The sequence below is a fragment of the Hyperolius riggenbachi genome, chromosome 10, assembly GCF_040937935.1.
Source record: "Hyperolius riggenbachi isolate aHypRig1 chromosome 10, aHypRig1.pri, whole genome shotgun sequence".
In the NCBI taxonomy this organism is placed as follows: Eukaryota; Metazoa; Chordata; class Amphibia; order Anura; family Hyperoliidae; genus Hyperolius; species Hyperolius riggenbachi.
In genome coordinates this window covers 267,087,154-267,104,911 of record NC_090655.1, presented here as the reverse complement: position 1 = coordinate 267,104,911, position 17,758 = coordinate 267,087,154, and the positions used below count along the sequence as shown (strand labels likewise).

The following is a 17,758-nucleotide window of genomic DNA, read 5'->3' as shown; positions in this document are numbered from 1 at the left end:
CCCGCGGCTCCTCCACTCTGCGCATGCGAGCCCGTCTGTGTATGTGCAGTAGCATGGAGCCCGCGGCCCCGCCACTCTGCGCATGCGAGCCCGTCTGTGCATGTGCAGTAGCATGGATCCCGCGCCTCCGCCACTCTGCGCATGCGAGCCCGTCTGTGTATGTGCAGTAGCATGGATCCCGCGGCTCCACCACTCTGCGCATGCGAGCCCATCTGTGTGTGCAGTAGCATGGAGCCCGCGGCTCCTCCACTCTGCGCATGCGAGCCCGTCTGTGTATGTGCAGTAGCATGGAGCCCGCGGCTCCTCCACTCTGCGCATGCGAGCCCGTCTGTGTATGTGCAGTAGCATGGATCCCGCGGCTCCGCCACTCTGCGCATGCTAGCCCGTCTGTGTATGTGCAGTAGCATGGAGCCCGCGGCCCCGCCACTCTGCGCATGCGAGCCCGTCTGTGCATGTGCAGTAGCATGGAGCCCGCGGCTCCTCCACTCTGCGCATGCGAGCCCGTCTGTGTATGTGCAGTAGCATGGAGCCCGCGGCTCCTCCACTCTGCGCATGCGAGCCCGTCTGTGTATGTGCAGTAGCATGGATCCCGCGGCTCCGCCACTCTGCGCATGCGAGCCCGTCTGTGTATGTGCAGTAGCATGGATCCCGCGGCTCCGCCACTCTGCGCATGCGAGCCCGTCTGTGTATATGCAGTAGCATGGATCCCGCGGCTCCGCCACTCTGCGCATGCGAGCCCGTTTGTGTATGTGCAGTAGCATGGAGCCCGCGGCTCCTCCACTCTGCGCATGCGAGCCCGTTTGTGTATGTGCAGTAGCATGGAGCCCGCGGCTCCTCCACTCTGCGCATGCGAGCCCATCTGTGTATGTGCAGTAGCATGGAGCCCGCGGCCCCGCCACTCTGCGCATGCGAGCTCGTCCGTGCATGTGCAGTAGCATGGAGCCCGCGGCCCCGCCACTCTGCGCATGCGAGCCCGTTTGTGTATGTGCAGTAGCATGGAGCCCATGGCTCCGCCACTCTACGCATGCAAGCTCGTGCGGCCACAATACAGGGAGAAGATCTGAGTGGCCCTGAAGTAATTATCAACAACAACCCAAATCTCTCTCAAGGCATTTTCACACCATATACCGTAAATGATTGATCAAAAGTGGTTGCAATTATTGATTGGAGTGTTTTTTTATAACAATTTTTATAAGTATTTTAAAAGTGATTTTTACAGTGCTTTTCCTTTTTTTTACTTTCTACAAAATCACAATCGCTGCAAAAATACAACATTTATTTATTGTATTTATAAAGCGCCAACATATTATGCAGCGCTGGACATTAGTTTAGGTTACAGACAATATTTAGGGGTGACATACAACAATATGACAATACAGGAATACAAGAAAAACCAGATCACGGAGCAAAGTATGAGTACAAGGTAATGCTTAGTCACTGGATGGGAGCATGGAGATTAGGCAAGTTAGGTTCACTCAGATCCATACGATGTGTGTACGGTAATGGAGGTGTGTGATCAGGTAGGACACAAAAGGAGGAGGACCCTGCCCGAAGGCTTAAAATCTAGAGGGAGAGGTGGGGACATGAAAATTAGGGGACCAGAGTTCAGCTGTAGGTTTAGAGCACAAGGGGGGGGTAGGCCAGAGTGAAAAGGTGAGTTTTGAGGGTCTTCTTGAAGATGTTGAATGAGGGGGCTGCCCGAATGGGTGGAGGTAGGAAGTTCCATAGTGTTGGAGCAGCTCTTGAGAAGTCCTGGAGGCGTGCATGGGCCTGGGTGATGCGGGGGACGGTCAGGCGAAGTTCATTGGAGGAGCGGAGTGAGCGGCTAGGTGTGTACCTCTGAGTAAGATCAGAAATGTAGGTTAGACAGGTTTTGTGGACAGATTTGTAGGTTAGACACAGTATCTTGAATCTTTTTCTGGACTGGATAGGAACCCAGTGGAGGGATTCACAGAGTGGAGCCGCTGTGGTGGAATGATGGGAGGAGTGGATAATTCTGGCTGCCGCATTCATGATGGACTGCAGCAGGGCAAATCGGGTCATAGGGAGACCAGACAGAAGCGCATTGCAGTAGTCAAGGTGGGAAATTATGAGTGAATGGATGAGGAGTTTGGTGGTGGCAGAGGTCAGGAAAGGGCGGATCTTGCAGATGTTACGAAGGTGGAAGTTGCAGGAGTTTGTGAGGTTTTGGATGTGGGGAGTGAAGGAGAGTGCAGAGTCGAGGGTGACACTCAGACAGTGGGCATGAGAGGTAGGGTGAATGGTAGTGTGGTTAACAGTGACCTGCACATCTGGGAGGTACAGGGATGGACGGGGTGGGAAGATCATAAATTCCATTTTGTCTAGATTTAGTTTCAGGAACCTAGCGGATATCCAGGAGGAGATGGCTGATAGGCAGGAGGAGACCTTGTCCATGGTAGTGGTGGATATGTCAGGGGTGTGGAGGTAGATCTGGGTGTCATCTGATACAGATGATAGTTAAAACCAATGGAGGAGATAACCTTGCCCATGAAGGATGTGTATAGGGAGAACAGTAAGGGGCCAAGGACTGAACTTTGGGGGTCTCCCATCGAGAGGTGGTTGGGGGTGGATGAAGACTCATTGAAGGAGGTCGTGAAGGAGCAGTTGGAGAGGTAGGATGAGAGCCAGGCCAACTACCAGCTTTATCAGCACCTGGCCACACCCACTACCCCCTCCTCTACTACCAGCACCAGGACACACCCACCACCACCTCTACTACCAGCACCAGGCCACACCCACTACCTCCTCCTCTGCTACCAGCACCAGGCCACACCTACCGCCTCCTCTACTACCAGAACCTGGCCACACCCACCACCTCCTCCTGTACTATCAGCACCAGGCCACACCCACCACCTCCTCTACTACCAGCACCAGGCCACACCCACCACCCCTTCCTCTACTACCAGCCCCAGGCCACACCCACCACCCCTTCCTCTACTACCAGCTCTACCAGTACCAGGCCACACCCACCACCTCCTTCTCTACTACCAGTACCAGGCCACCCCCACCCCCTTTCAATCCTACCAGCACTACCATCACCAGACCACACCCACCACCTCCTCCAGTACTATCAGCACCAGGCCACACCCACCACCTCCTCCTCTACTACCAGTACCAGGCCACCCCCACCCCCTTCCTCTCCTACCAGCACTACCATCACCAGACCACACCCACCACCTCCTCCTGTACTATCAGCACCAAGCCACACCCACCACCTCCTCTACTACCAGCACCAGGCCACACCCACTAGCCCCTACTCTACTACCAGCACCAGGCCATACAGCTCCTGCTATTGGCCCAGGCAGGGGGATCTTATGGATGCCTGGATAAATCAGTGACCATCTGAAAAACCTGAATCACTGGACCATGTCAACTGACAATGGCTAAAATGAATGGCACATGATTATCTAGGTTCCTTTGTTGTGGCTGGTGGTGATGGTGAGGCAAGTCTGGGCAGTGGTGACCTCTTTTTGCTACCTGGGTATACCTGGGTATCTAAATAGGTAGCCTATTATATTCCAATTTTATTGAGGAAACGTATTCCAAAACATAAAACTAATTAAATCTTTAAAATCACTTCTTCTCTTCCCTTCCATCTACTAGCATCAAACAACCTCCTGCTCCCACCACCCAAGGGACAGATTCACCACAGAAGTTGTGCCCCCTCATTGGCAAATCTGTACCTTGGGTGGTGGGAGTGCGAGGTTGTTTGGTGCTAAGAGACCACCACATTTTGGGGTGGTGCTGGATCATCGATGACTTGTTCATCTTGTACATATATGCAACCTACTGGAGAGGTCAGGAGTACTGTCAATCAAAGGATATTCAAAATCAGAGACTAGATCAATTGCAAGACAACATCTGTAATTTTCATGTTACAATGGCAATGCGGGAAACAATATGTTGGGCAAAGAAGAAATCAGCAAAAGACCCGCTGAAATAAATATGTATTGACAGCGAATCTTGCAGAAAAGGGATTTGGAACAAGGAAAGTCACAGCAATAGCAGCACATGCATTTCATACACATAAGAGTTCCCTGAAAGAGGGACACTTACGCCACACCCCTGATCACGCCTCTGTCACATCCCTAGTCACGCATACCATAAATATTTCATAAGAAAAACATGTTGTTTTTATAATTCAAACATTACTGGTCCTTTCTATCCTGGTTCATTTTCCTTCATATTAACATTTTAAAATTAGTAATATATCAATTTAAGGAATGGGAATAAAGTTTAGAGTCAATCAAACACACACACACACATATATATATATATATGTACAGAGCAGGAGGGACAAATACCTGAAAGAGGGACAAGTGAGGAGGAAAGATGGACAGGGCTCCCAATGAGGGGCTGTCCCTCCAAAAGAGGGACAGTTGGGAGTTATGGCATCCAAAAGGCATGTCTACATCTCCAGTCTGGAGACTAATAATAATGCTGTTATTATTATTATTATTAATAATAATAATAATAATAATAATTTTAGACGGCAGAGTGCATTCCACAAGTTGAGGCTGCAGTTAGCCTACTTACCACAAGATGGTGACGTCACACCTCCCTGGTGGAACGCACAGATAGGAAGTAATGAAACCACAGACAGGAAATGGTGTAACACAGACTTTTGCAGGCGGTGGAGAGGAGACGTTGCTGGAAGAGGTGATTGTATGACTCTTCATATATATATATTGGGCAGAGCAGAGGCCGGGGTGCACATACTTGTTATATATCGTGCAGAGCAGAGGTTGAGGTGGACATACTTGTTATATATTGGGCAGAGCAGAGGTTGAGGTGGACATACTTGTTATATATTGGGCAGAGCAGAGGTTGGGGTGGACATATTCAGGCTCGGACTGGGCCACTGGGAACATGGGAATTTTCCCGGTAGGCCTAGACCCTTTAACTTAAAAAATAACTTAAAAGGCCCTGCACCGAGCAACAGGAGAGGAGGGGGTAGCAGTGCAGGAAAGGGGAGCCCAACTCCCCCTCCCTCACCTGGGGCCCCCCTTTCCGCATTCCCCCTTCAGAATTTCGCACAATGGCAGGGAACTACTTACTTCTCCTGCGTTCCAGGCGCCGGGGATCTGCATCACTTGTCTTCCGTCTCCAATGCCTCTCACTGTACTTCCTGATTAGCGGAAGTACAGTGAGCGGCATTGGAGACGGAAGATACGTGACATGCAGAGTCTCTGCGGCAGAACACCAGCGTCTGGATCCAGGATGAGGTGACAGGTGAGTCGTTCCCCGCCCGCTGCCACCAGCCCACCACTGCACTAAAGGGGGAAGCACAGAAGGTGGGGGGGCAGGTGAGGGAGGAGGGAGTTGGGCCCTCTCTCCGCCGCTGTGTGCCAGCAAGCTCCCCATTCCAGGCTATTGGGGACACCTATAACTACCTATGCTGGGGACCCCTTTAGCTAACTACCTTTACTGGTGACAACTATAACTACCTATACTGGGGACACCTATAACTTGCTACCTATTCTGGGGACACCTATAGCTCACTACCTATATTATAACTTGCTACCTATACTGGGTACCTATACTGGGGGTGGCTATAGCTAACTACCTATAGTGGGGACACCTATAACTTATCTATGACGGGAGCACCTATATCTATCTACCTATACTGTGGATACCTATAGCTGGCTACCTACACTGGGGGCAACTATACTCAGGCTCTAGGCCCTTCATATGACACTTGCCTCAGGCCTTGCATGCTTTAAGGCCGCCCAGCATTCCAGGCAGTAGCACCCAGCAAAGCACCCAACCCTGGTTACCTAATACTGATATATATTGGCATGTGGCTACTTAGTTCTATTTTTGGGGGAACATGGCTACTTAATTTATGTATACATGGCCCATTTGGTTGCTAAATTATTTCATTTTGAAGCACTTGGCTATTTATTTTGTGTACTGTTAGGCACCTGCCTACTTAATTATTTTATCTGGAGGTGTGTGGTGAGTAAATAATTTTATATTTATGCACACTCTCTGTATTACCTTATCTCTGCATTTCTATTGCTTCTTATGCTATAAATCGTGCATCTAAATACACCTGTTATCATCTGTGTTTATTACTGCAGTCACAGGAGGTTTATGTCCTGCAGTGGGAGAGGGGGGAGTCTGCATAAAGATGATGGCTGGTGGGTCACAGCTAGGGGGTGGAGCCAGGTAACAAGGGGCATGTCTGGTAGGACAGGCAGAGGAGATGGAGGCTGCAGCTGGAGAGGGGTTGGGAGGCCTCTGCTGCTTTGGTCCTGGTATTGGCACTGTCCCAGCTGGGAGGTTTGTTGCTGCGTCTCTTGGAGGGTTTGGGGTTAGTAGGTGATGGACAGGTGGGCTCAGGTATGGTCAGGATATAGAGCTGCAGGCCCATCGGTCTAGTTCATCAGGTGCCAGAGCCATAAGTAGTGATAATTTATAGCTAATTATATATAATATGCAACAGATAGAGGTCGCACTCCTATAGCCACAATCTAGTAAACCACATAAACGTGGTAAACATACAGTCTAATTTCTGTAGAAAACTGCTGCGCTCACCCAATAACCTGCTGTGACTCTTGTATGGCGAAATAGTCAGGTGATCAGTTCAGCAATAAGAAGCATATCCAGCTGATATAAACTGGAATAGTGTAATACTGCCAATAACTTCATACGTTAGCAGTCCAGCACTCATGGCAAAAGCACACGTGAGTGTTTGACACACAGTGCCAGCACCCCACTACACTCGGGGCTCACCGGATTTACATGTCCGAGTATTCATCCTGGTGGCCACACACAATACAATAAAATAATCTGATTTTACGACAATTCGATAAATATGACCAGATCGCCTTAAAAAATCGAAAGCTATTTTTTTCATTTGACTAAAAAATCCAGATTTCCTGTTTTTTTTCCAATTTTATCGATCTGGAATGCTGGAAATTTTTTTAATTTTTCTAAAGATTGCACGGTGTGAGTTAGATTGTCAATTTATTAATATACACACCCTAGCAATTTTCTCAGTGTTTCCAATCATTTTAATCATAATTGTGGAAAAATGTAGCATATGTGTGTGGTACATTGGTCATATATTTCAAATGTTACAATCGGTCAGAAAAATGAATTGCAATTCTTAGATTGAACACAATATTTAAAAAATTGTATAGTGTGTGGCCACCTTTACAACAGGTGTCAATCCAGGCTTCCAATAATACCTCAAAAGCAGCAAACTTGCATAGCAGAAAATCCAAGGTTTTAATAAAAATGACATGAATCTCACTCACAAGTGACATCTGGTGATGCGTGTATAACAGTAAACATGATTGGTGGACTCCATGCGGCCTGGTTCCCTGCGGTGTCCCGCTCAGATCACTTGCCAGCCGATAGTGCATCTGACCTGTATCCTTGTACATCCTGCCAGCCAAGGCCACTCCCAAAGCAACTACATCAGATGCACTGCCAATACCTCCCTCCTACGTGTTTCATCCTCAGAAGATCAGACTCATCAGGGGGCGCTAGTGACGACATTGCTTGCCGATTAAAGTGGTCTGAAACTCTGACATAACATTCAATAAAAATGTGTTTTTCTACTTTTTATTACTCATAAAGTTATCACATTTGCTTTTGTGCACTCCTAATATTGTCTGTTTACAAATTACAAGTTTCCAAAGTGTACTTTATCTTGCCTGAAAGATGGAATTGCATTGTATTTTTTTTCTATTATAACTGCATTTTATTTTATATTAAAATCTTCTAATGAGCTATTCTGGACTCTGTGTGTACCTGAAGCAGAGTAAGTTTCTCAGAGAGTGTTTGTTTACATTCCAGTGTTGATACATTCGTGTTGAACAAGTAAAAAAGATACTGTTATCTACAGTTTGGATGTGGATTTGAAGCTGAATAGCAGGAGAAAATGCTTTGTTTAACCATTTCAGTGATGTTCTGCTAGAATTTTTCTCTGGGATAGTAGCTTTCAAGCTGTGAGGAATCTTTTACAGCAAAGTAGAAATGCTGACTTTCAGACCACTTTAAGTTGCTGGCAATATTACACTTTTCCAGTTTGTCATTTTACTTATTGCTAAACTGATCACCAGACTGTATTGTTATACATAGAGTCACGGCAGGTTATTGGTTGAGTGCAGCAGTTTGCTATTGCATTTAGAATTTATAGCTAATTAGCTGCAGGCCCTCTGCTCCTATCTCCCTCTGTCTCCAGCTGTTCTCTCCTCACATCCTCATGCATGTACCGCTTCCGGCACTGCTGTAACCTCCCAGGAATGTGTGCATGGAGAGGAGGAGAGACGCACCAGATGATGAGCAAGGCACACTGGGAGAGAGGACTGTGGTACTGAATGTGCAGGAGACCACAGCTTATGGGATATTATCACCCCCTAGCAAATTATGTTCTTTTCTGTGCTCTTTTTATTACTGCTAATATCTTACAGATATAATTTATTCTTTTCAGAACTGAGATCTGAGCTCAAAGAACAAAAGACTTACGTGAGGAGTGATCAGCAGTCTTTGGAGGAGGGTGACATGATGGAGACAATTAAAGAGGAAGAAGAGGAGACGTATGTGAGGAGTGATCAGCAGTCTATGGAGGAGGGTGACATGATGAGGACGAATAAAGAGGAAAAAGAAGAGACATTTGTGAGGAGTGATCAGAAATCTATGGAGGGTGGTGACATGATGGGGACAATTAAAGAGGAAGAAGAAAAGACGTATGTGAGGCGTGATCAGCAGACTATGGAGGAGGGTGACATAATGAGGATAATTAAAGAGGAAGAAGAAAAGACGTATGTGAGGAGTGATCAGCAGTCTATGGAGGAGGGTGACCTGATGACGACAAATAAAGAGGAAGAAGAGGAGACATATGTGAGGAGTGATCAGCAGTCTATGGAGAAAGGTTTAATAATAAGAGTGATTAAAGAAGAAGAGACATATGTGAGGAGTGATCAGCAGTCTATGGTGGAGGGTGACTTGATGAGGGTGATTAAAGAGGAAGAAGAGATGTATGTGAGGAGTGATCAGCGTTCTGCAGAGGAGGGTGACATGATGAGGACAACTATAGATGAGGAGCTTATAGAGAATAGAACAGGTGAGTAATCAAGTAAATATCTCTAGTTATAATGACAGTGTCACTGCTCACAGACTGGCCATATTAGGGGTTATGCTATATACGCATGTTAGATTTTTTAATTAAAACTAACTTCCTTGATTGTATTTGGTGAAACCTAAATAACAATAACATTACAGACTGTTCTGTTTTGTCACACATAGAGCTACCGACCTGTAATAAGCTGACAATGGTCACTGTACATTACTGTACACAGATTGGTCACAGTAGGGGTGACTTAGTGTTACCGGCCTGTGATAAGCTGATAATGGTCACTGTACATTACTGTACACAGATTGGTCACAGTAGGGGTGACTTAGTGTTACCAGCCTGTAATAAGCTGATAATGGTCACTGCACATTACTGTACACAGATTGGTCACAGTAGGGGTGACTTAGTGTTACCGGCCTGTAATAAGCTGATAATGGTCACTGCACATTACTGTACACAGATTGGTCACAGTAGGGGTGACTTAGTGTTACTGGCCTGTAATAAGATGATAATGGCCACTGTACATTACTGTACACAGATTGGTCACAGTAGGGGTGACTTAGTGTTACTGGCCTGTAATAAGCTGATAATGGCCACTGTACATTACTGTACACAGATTGGTCACAGTACGGGTGACTTAGTGATACTGGCCTGTAATAAGCTGATAATGGTCACTGTACATTACTGTACAAAGATTGGTCGCAGTAGGGGTGACTTAGTGTTACTGGCCTGTAATAAGCTGATAATGGCCACTGTACATTACTGTACACAGATTGGTCACAGTACGGGTGACTTAGTGTTACCGGCCTGTAATAAGCTGATAATGGTCACTGTACATTACTGTACACAGATTGGTCACAGTAGGGGTGACTTAGTGTTACTGGCCTGTAATAAGATGATAATGGCCACTGTACATTACTGTACACAGATTAGTCACAGTAGAGGGTGACTTAGTGTTCCAGGCCTGTAATAAGCTGATAATGGTCTCTATACATTACTGTACACAGATTGGTCACAGTAGGGGTGACTTAGTGATACCGGCCTGTAATAAGCTGATTATAGTCACTGCACATTACTGTACACAGGTCACAGTAGGGGTGACTTAATGTTACTGGCCTGTAATAAGCTGATAATGGTCACTGTACATTATTGTATACAGATTGGTCACAGTAGGGGTGACTTAGTGATACCGGCCTGTAATAAGCTGATAATGGTCACTGTACATTACTGTACACAGATTGGTCACAGTAGGGGTGACTTAGTGATACCGGCCTGTAATAAGCTGATAATGGTCACTGTACATTACTGTACACAGATTGGTCACAGTAGGGGTGACTTAATGTTACTGGCCTGTAATAAGCTGATAATGGTCACTGTACATTATTGTATACAGATTGGTCACAGTAGGGGTGACTTAGTGATACCGGCCTGTAATAAGCTGATAATGGTCACTGTACATTACTGTACACAGATTGGTCACAGTAGGGGTGACTTAGTGATACCGGCCTGTAATAAGCTGATAATGGTCACTGTACATTACTGTACACAGGTCCCAGTAGGGGTGACTTAGTGTTACTGGCCTGTATTAAAGGACAACTTAAGCGAAGGAGATATGGAGGCTGCCATATTTATTTCCGTTTAAGCAATACCAGTTGCCTGGCAGCCCTGCTTATCCTCTGCCTCTAATACGTTTAGCCATAGACCCTGAATAAGCATGCAGCAGATCAGGGGTTTATGACATTATTATCAGATCTGACAAGATCAGCTGCATGCTTGTTTCTAGTGTTATTCAGACACAACTGCAGACAGAGATCAGCAGAGCTGCCAAGGCAACTAGTATTATTTAAAAGGAAAGCAATATGGCAGCCTCCATATTCTTCCCACTTCAGTTGTCCTTTAAGCTGATAATGGTCACTTTGCATTACTGTACACCGATTTGTCACATCCACCTTATCACCTCCCCCTTCCACACATTGCTTGGTGTCCTCTTAAAGAGGAACTCCACTGAAAATAATGTAATAAAAAAAGTGCTTCATTTTTACCATAATTATGTATAAATGATTTAGTCAGTGTTTGCTCATTGTAAAATCTTTCCTCTCCCAGATTCACATTCTGACATGTATTACATGGTGACATTGTTACTGTGGGCATGTTATGTAGCTGTTTCTAGCTATTCTGGCTGTTAGACAGCTCTAAACAGCCATTTCCTGTCTGTGAACATTGTTACATTGTGGCAGTTTGCCAGGAGTACCGCGGTATTCAGAGCCTCTAGTGGGAGTGGTTTCAGCACAAAATCAGTCACACAGCGCCCCCTGATGGTCTGTTTGTGAAAATCATTCTATTTCTCATGTAAAAGGGGTATCAGCTACTGATTGGGATAAAGTTCAATTCTTGGTTGGAGTTTCTCTTTAAGACCTGTGTGCAAGGTAGACTGATGTCACCTGATGGGGATCGGGATCCCTCAGCAGATAAATAATGATGGCTCAGCCTAGAGGGTGACGACACGTTCTGCTGGGGAGGTGTAGGGCTGATGGAGCAGCTCCAATGTGACATCATATGGTGGGCGGGGTCACACAAGGTATCGGCTGTCTCTTGGCTGAGTTGGTCAGCCTGGCAGATCGCTGGTTGGGTAATGAACGCTGGTCGGGAGCTGCTGTACACATGCCGGACTATCAGCTGGGCAGCACCGTGGCGTAGTGGTGAGCACTCTTGCTTTGCATCGCTGGGTCCCCGGTTCAAATCCCAGCCAGGTCAACATCTGCAAGGAGTTTGTATGTTCTCCCCGTGTCTGTGCGGGTCTCCTCCAGGCACTCCGGTTTCCTCCCACGTCCCAAAACCATACAGATAAGTTAATTGGCTTCCCCCCCTAAATTGGCCCTAGACTGCAATACAAACACTACACAATATACTATAGACATATGACTATGGTAGGGACTAGATTGTGAACTCCTCCGAGGGACAGTTAGTGACAAGACTATATATACTCTGTACAGCGCTGCGTAATAGGTCGGCGCTATATAAATACTAAATAATTATATTAATCAGCTGACTTTAATCTAGCGTGTGGGCGGGGCTTTACCTCTATTCCTCTGCTTTCTTAAAGTCGCTGTCATTTTAAGAAATTGCAGTACAAATCATGGCAGATTTGCTGCATCTGTGTTTGTGATTCTGAGCCCTGACACACACAGACGCAGACAGACACAGAAACCTGGCACCTTATTAGGCAGGATGGCCAGCTTGAGGCAATGAGCACGCTGATCTAAATCATGTGCCTTGTGCTGCACATAGCAGAACACACACTGCTGCACTATCCATTGTATGCAATGGCCCGCTCGGGAATTGCATGTCATTCGCATATATCCCATGATTATGAATCAGACCGCTTTCTGCTTTTTATGCACAATGTGCACATTTCTGATTCCAATGTATTTCACTGCATCCAAAAATTACAAATAAATGCAGAAAATGTCATGACAGAGCGCCGCAAACCTCGCAAAATCTTGAGGACAAGTGTGCTCCCTGCCTGAGTCTCTAGAAGGGTGTAAGCTGGGGGGTGTTCTGTAAGAAGCACGGCCACTTGTGCTGCAGACAAATCATGACAAGTGTGCTCCCTGCCTGAGTCTCTAGAAGGGTGTAAGCTGGGGGGTGTTCTGTAAGAAGCACGGCCACTTGTGCTGCAGACAAATCATGACAAGTGTGCTCCCTGCCTGAGTCTCTAGAAGGGTGTAAGCTGGGGGTGTTCTGTAAGATGAACAGCCACTTGTGCTGCAGACAAATCATGACAAGTGTGCTCCCTGCCTGAGTCTCTAGAAGGGTGTAAGCTGGGGGTGTTCTGTAAGATCTACAGCCACTTGTGCTGCAGACAAATCATGATAAGTGTGCTCCCTGCCTGAGTCTCTAGAAGGGTGTAAGCTGGAGGGGTTCTGTAAGACGCATGGCCACTTGTGCTGCAGACAGATCATGACAAGTGTGCTCCCTGCCTGAGTCTCTAGAAGGGTGTAAGCTGGGGGGTGTTCTGTAAGATGCATGGCCACTTGTGCTGCAGACAGATCATGACAAGTGTGCTCCCTGCCTGAGTCTCTAGAAGGGTGTAAGCTGGGGGGTGTTCTGTAAGATGCATGGCCACTTGTGCTGCAGACAGATCATGACAAGTGTGCTCCCTGCCTGAGTCTCTAGAAGGGTGTAAGCTGGGGGTGTTCTGTAAGACGCATGGCCACTTGTGCTGCAGACAGATCATGACAAGTGTGCTCCCTGCCTGAGTCTCTAGAAGGGTGTAAGCTGTGGGTGTTCTGTAAGACGCATGGCCACTTATGCTGCAGACAAATCATGACAAGTGTGCTCCCTGCCTGAGTCTCTAGAAGGGTGTAAGCTGGGGGTGTTCTGTAAGATCTACAGCCACTTGTGCTGCAGACAAATCATGACAAGTGCGCTCCCTGCCTGAGTCTCTAGAAGGGTGTAAGCTGGGGGTGTTCTGTAGGAAGAACAGCCACTTGTGCTGCAGACAAATCATGACAAGTGCACTCCCTGCCTGAGTCTCTAGAAGCGTGTAAGCTGGGATGTGTTCTGTAAGATGCACGGCCACTTGTGCTGCAGACGAATCATGACAAGTGTGCTCCCTGCCTGAGTCTCTAGAAGGGTGTAAGCTGGGGGGTGTTCTGTGAGACCCACAGCCACTTGTGCTGCAGACAAATCATGACAAGTGTGCCCCCTGCCTGAGTCTCTAGAGGGGTGTAAGCTGGGGGTGTTCTGTAAGATGCACGGACACTTGTGCTGCAGACAAATCATGACAAGTGTGCCCTCTGCCTGAGTCTCTTGAAGGGTGTAAGCTGGGGGGTGTTCTGTAAGACGCATGGCCACCTGTGCTGCAGACAAATCATGACAAGTATGCTCCCTGCCTGAGTCTCTAGAAGGGTGTAAGCTGGGGGGTGTTCTGTAAGACGCATGGCCACCTGTGCTGCAGACAAATCATGACAAGTGTGCTCCCTGCCTGAGTCTCTAGAAGGGTGTAAGCTGGGGGGGTTCTGTAAGACGCACGTCCACTTGTTCTGCAGACGAATCATGACAAGTGTGCTCCCTGCCTGAGTCTCTAGAAGGGTGTAAGCTGGGGGGTGTTCTGTAAGATGCACTGCCACTTGTGCTGCAGACAAGGCAGCCATATACTTAGGCATTTATTACTGTGTAACAAATGTATAACTTGTGTGTGTCATGTTCTGAGATATTAAAGCAGGGATCACACTTGGGGGAATTGCAGGCGTATTGCCGTGATGGTAAATCGCAAGAGAAAATACAAGTAATGCTTTCCTATGGACGTTATCAAGCGTTAATATGCACGTTTTTCTACATGGTCGAAAAAAATGACTTGCTGTTTTTCTGCACTCTGCATGCAATTCCTGTTGCTGACAGACAACTGCTGGCAGCTGACTGTCATGTGCGGAAAATAAACAAACACTGGTTCAAACTACAGCCGGGGCCCCGAACTCTCTCACTGTCTGGGGCCCCCACACCACCATGCGATACCCAGAGGAAAGTGCAGGTGAGCCCTGGACCTCTCACCACCAGGGAACTCACCCCCACTGCCTCTGAACTGAATGCTAACTGCAATACACACAATTGCTCACTCCCAGCTAAAGCACTTTCCGACCTTTATTTGGTCAGCAGGCGCCAGTCAGCCAATCAGGTGTACACTTGAGGATCACAAGTATATACAACAAACAGGTCACAGGCAAGGTATAGCACAAGAAGTATAATACCTCAGACAAATAAAAACATCTTTATTCATATAACAGATGACATAACTATCATATGTTAATACAGAAGAAACCTCAAAATAGCAAAATAAACTATGTATGAACATAAACATTATACGTATGGCTGCTAAATACCCAAAAATCACATCTAGGATAAGCTATATAGATCGGCGTCTAGAAATAGACTTGGATTAGTGTGGGGATAATCTTGCCATTTGGACCACGCTTTAAGAAACGTTTGTGGGCAGCCTCGCGTGTATAGACCAACTTTTATGAGTGGTAAGCCAGTATTAACAGATTTCACCCAATCGTCAACTTGAAGAGATGTTGGAGCTAACCACCTCGGAGTAATAGTTTTACGAGCCAAAAATAAGGTCTCTCTGAGGTAGGCCTGAACCATTTTAGGAAAACATTGAATTGAGTGATTTCAGTCTGAAATTGTGATTTCGATTCATGATTTCCTTCAAATCAAGCTTTGTTCTCCCTGTGTGCCTGTTTGTTCCCCCTCTGTGCCTCTCTATCCCACTGTCTCTTTGTACACCCTCTGTGCCTCTCTGTCCCCCTGTCTCTTTGTACACCCTCTGTGCCTCTGTGTCCCCCTGTCTCTTTGTACACCGTCTGTGCCTCTCTGTCCCCCTGTCTCTTTGTTCCCCCTCTGTGCCTCTCTGTCCCCCTGTCTCTTTGTACACCCTCTGTGCCTCTCTGTCCCCCTGTCTCTTTGTACACCCTCTGTGCCTCTCTGTCCCCCTGTCTCTTTGATCCCCCTGTCTCTTTGTACACCCTCTGTGCCTCTCTGTCCCCCTGTCTCTTTGTACACCCTCTGTGCCTCTCTGTCCCCCTGTCTCTTTGTACACCGTCTGTGCCTCTCTGTCCCCCTGTCTATTTGTTCCCCCTCTGTGCCTCTCTGTCCCCCTGTCTCTTTGTACACCCTCTGTGCCTCTCTGTCCCCCTGTCTCTTTGTACAACGTCTGTGCCTCTCTGTCCCCCTGTCTCTTTGTTCCCCCTCTGTGCCTCTCTGTCCCCCTTTCTCTTTGTTCCCCCTCTGTGCCTCTCTGTCCCCCTGTATCTTTGTTCCCTCTCTTTGTTCCCCCTCTGTGCCTCTTTGTTCCCCCTCTGTGCCTCTCTGTCCTCCTGTCTCTTTGTTCCCTCTCTGTGCCTCTCGGTCCCCCTGTCTCTTTGTTCCCCCTCTGTGCCTCTGTCCCCCTGTCTCTTTGTTCCCCCTCTGTGCCTCTCTGTCCCCCTGTCTCTTTGTTCCCCCTCTGTGCCTCTGTCCCCCTGTCTCTTTGTTCCCCCTCTGTGCCTCTCTGTCCTCCTGTCCCTTTGTTCCCCCTCTGTGCCTCTGTCCCCCTGTCTCTTTGTACACCGTCTGTGCCTCTCTGTCCCCGTCTTTGTACACCCTCTGTGCCTCTCTGTCCCCCTGTCTCTTTGTACACCCTCTGTGCCTCTCTGTCCCCCTGTCTCTTTGATCCCCCTGTCTCTTTGATCCCCCTCTGTGCCTCTCTGTCCCCCTGTCTCTTTGTACACCCTCTGTGCCTCTCTGTCCCCCTGTCTCTTTGTACACCCTCTGTGCCTCTCTGTCCCCCTGTCTTTGTACACCCTCTGTGCCTCTCTGTCCCCCTGTCTATTTGTACAACGTCTGTTCCTCTCTGTCCCCCTGTCTCTTTGTTCCCCCTCTGTGCCTCTCTGTCCCCCTGTCTCTTTGTTCCCCCTCTGTGCCTCTCTGTCCCCCTGTATCTTTGTTCACCCTCTGTGCCTCTCTGTCCCCCTCTCTCTTTGTTCCCCCTCTGTGCCTCTTTGTTCCCCCTCTGTGCCTCTCTGTCCCACTGTCTCTTTGTTCCCCCTCTGTGCCTCTCTGTCCCCCTGTCTCTTTGTTCCCCCTCTGTGCCTCTCTGTCCCCCTGTCTCTTTGTTCCCCCTCTGTGCCTCTCTGTCCCACTGTCTCTTTGTTCCCCCTCTGTGCCTCTCTGTCCCCCTGTCTCTTTGTTCCCCCTCTGTGCCTCTCTGTCCCCCTGTCTTTTTTCCCCCTCTGTGCCTCTGTCCTCCTGTCCCTTTGTTCCCCCTCTGTGCCTCTCTGTCCCCCTGTCTCTTTGTACACCGTCTGTGCCTCTCTGTCCCCCTGTCTCTTTGTTCCCCCTCTGTGCCTCTCTGTCCTCCTGTCTCTTTGTTCCCCCTCTGTGCCTCTCTGTCCCCCTGTCTCTTTGTACACCCTCTGTGCCTCTCTGTCCCCCTGTCTTTGTACACCCTCTGTGCCTCTCTGTCCCCCTGTCTATTTGTACAACGTCTGTGCCTCTCTGTCCCCCTGTCTCTTTGTTCCCCCTCTGTGCCTCTCTGTCCCCCTGTCTCTTTGTTCCCCCTCTGTGCCTCTCTGTCCCCCTGTATCTTTGTTCACCCTCTGTGCCTCTCTGTCCCCCTCTCTCTTTGTTCCCCCTCTGTGCCTCTCTGTCCCACTGTCTCTTTGTTCCCCCTCTGTGCCTCTCTGTCCCCCTGTCTCTTTGTTCCCCCTCTGTGCCTCTCTGTCCCACTGTCTCTTTGTTCCCCCTCTGTGCCTCTCTGTCCCACTGTCTCTTTGTTCCCCCTCTGTGCCTCTCTGTCCCCCTGTCTCTTTGTTCCCCCTCTGTGCCTCTCTGTCCCCCTGTCTCTTTGTTCCCCCTCTGTGCCTCTCTGTCCTCCTGTCCCTTTGTTCCCCCTCTGTGCCTCTCTGTCCTCCTGTCCCTTTGTTCCCCCTCTGTGCCTCTCTGTCCCCCTGTCTCTTTGTACACCGTCTGTGCCTCTCTGTCTCCCTGTCTCTTTGTTCCCCCTCTGTGCCTCTCTGTCCCCCTGTCTGTTTGTACACCCTCTGTGTCTCTCATTGTGCCCCCTTTGTTTCTCTCTGTGTCCCCTTTGTGTCTCTTTGTGTCCCCCTT

General features: G+C 48.2%; 1 pseudogene; it reads left to right on the top strand.

The window, feature by feature from the left end:
• Nucleotides 1-4,642: 4,642 nt before the first annotated feature.
• LOC137537169 (zinc finger protein 850-like) overlaps nt 4,643-17,758 on the top strand; it is a 91,048-nt pseudogene continuing 77,932 nt past the window's right edge.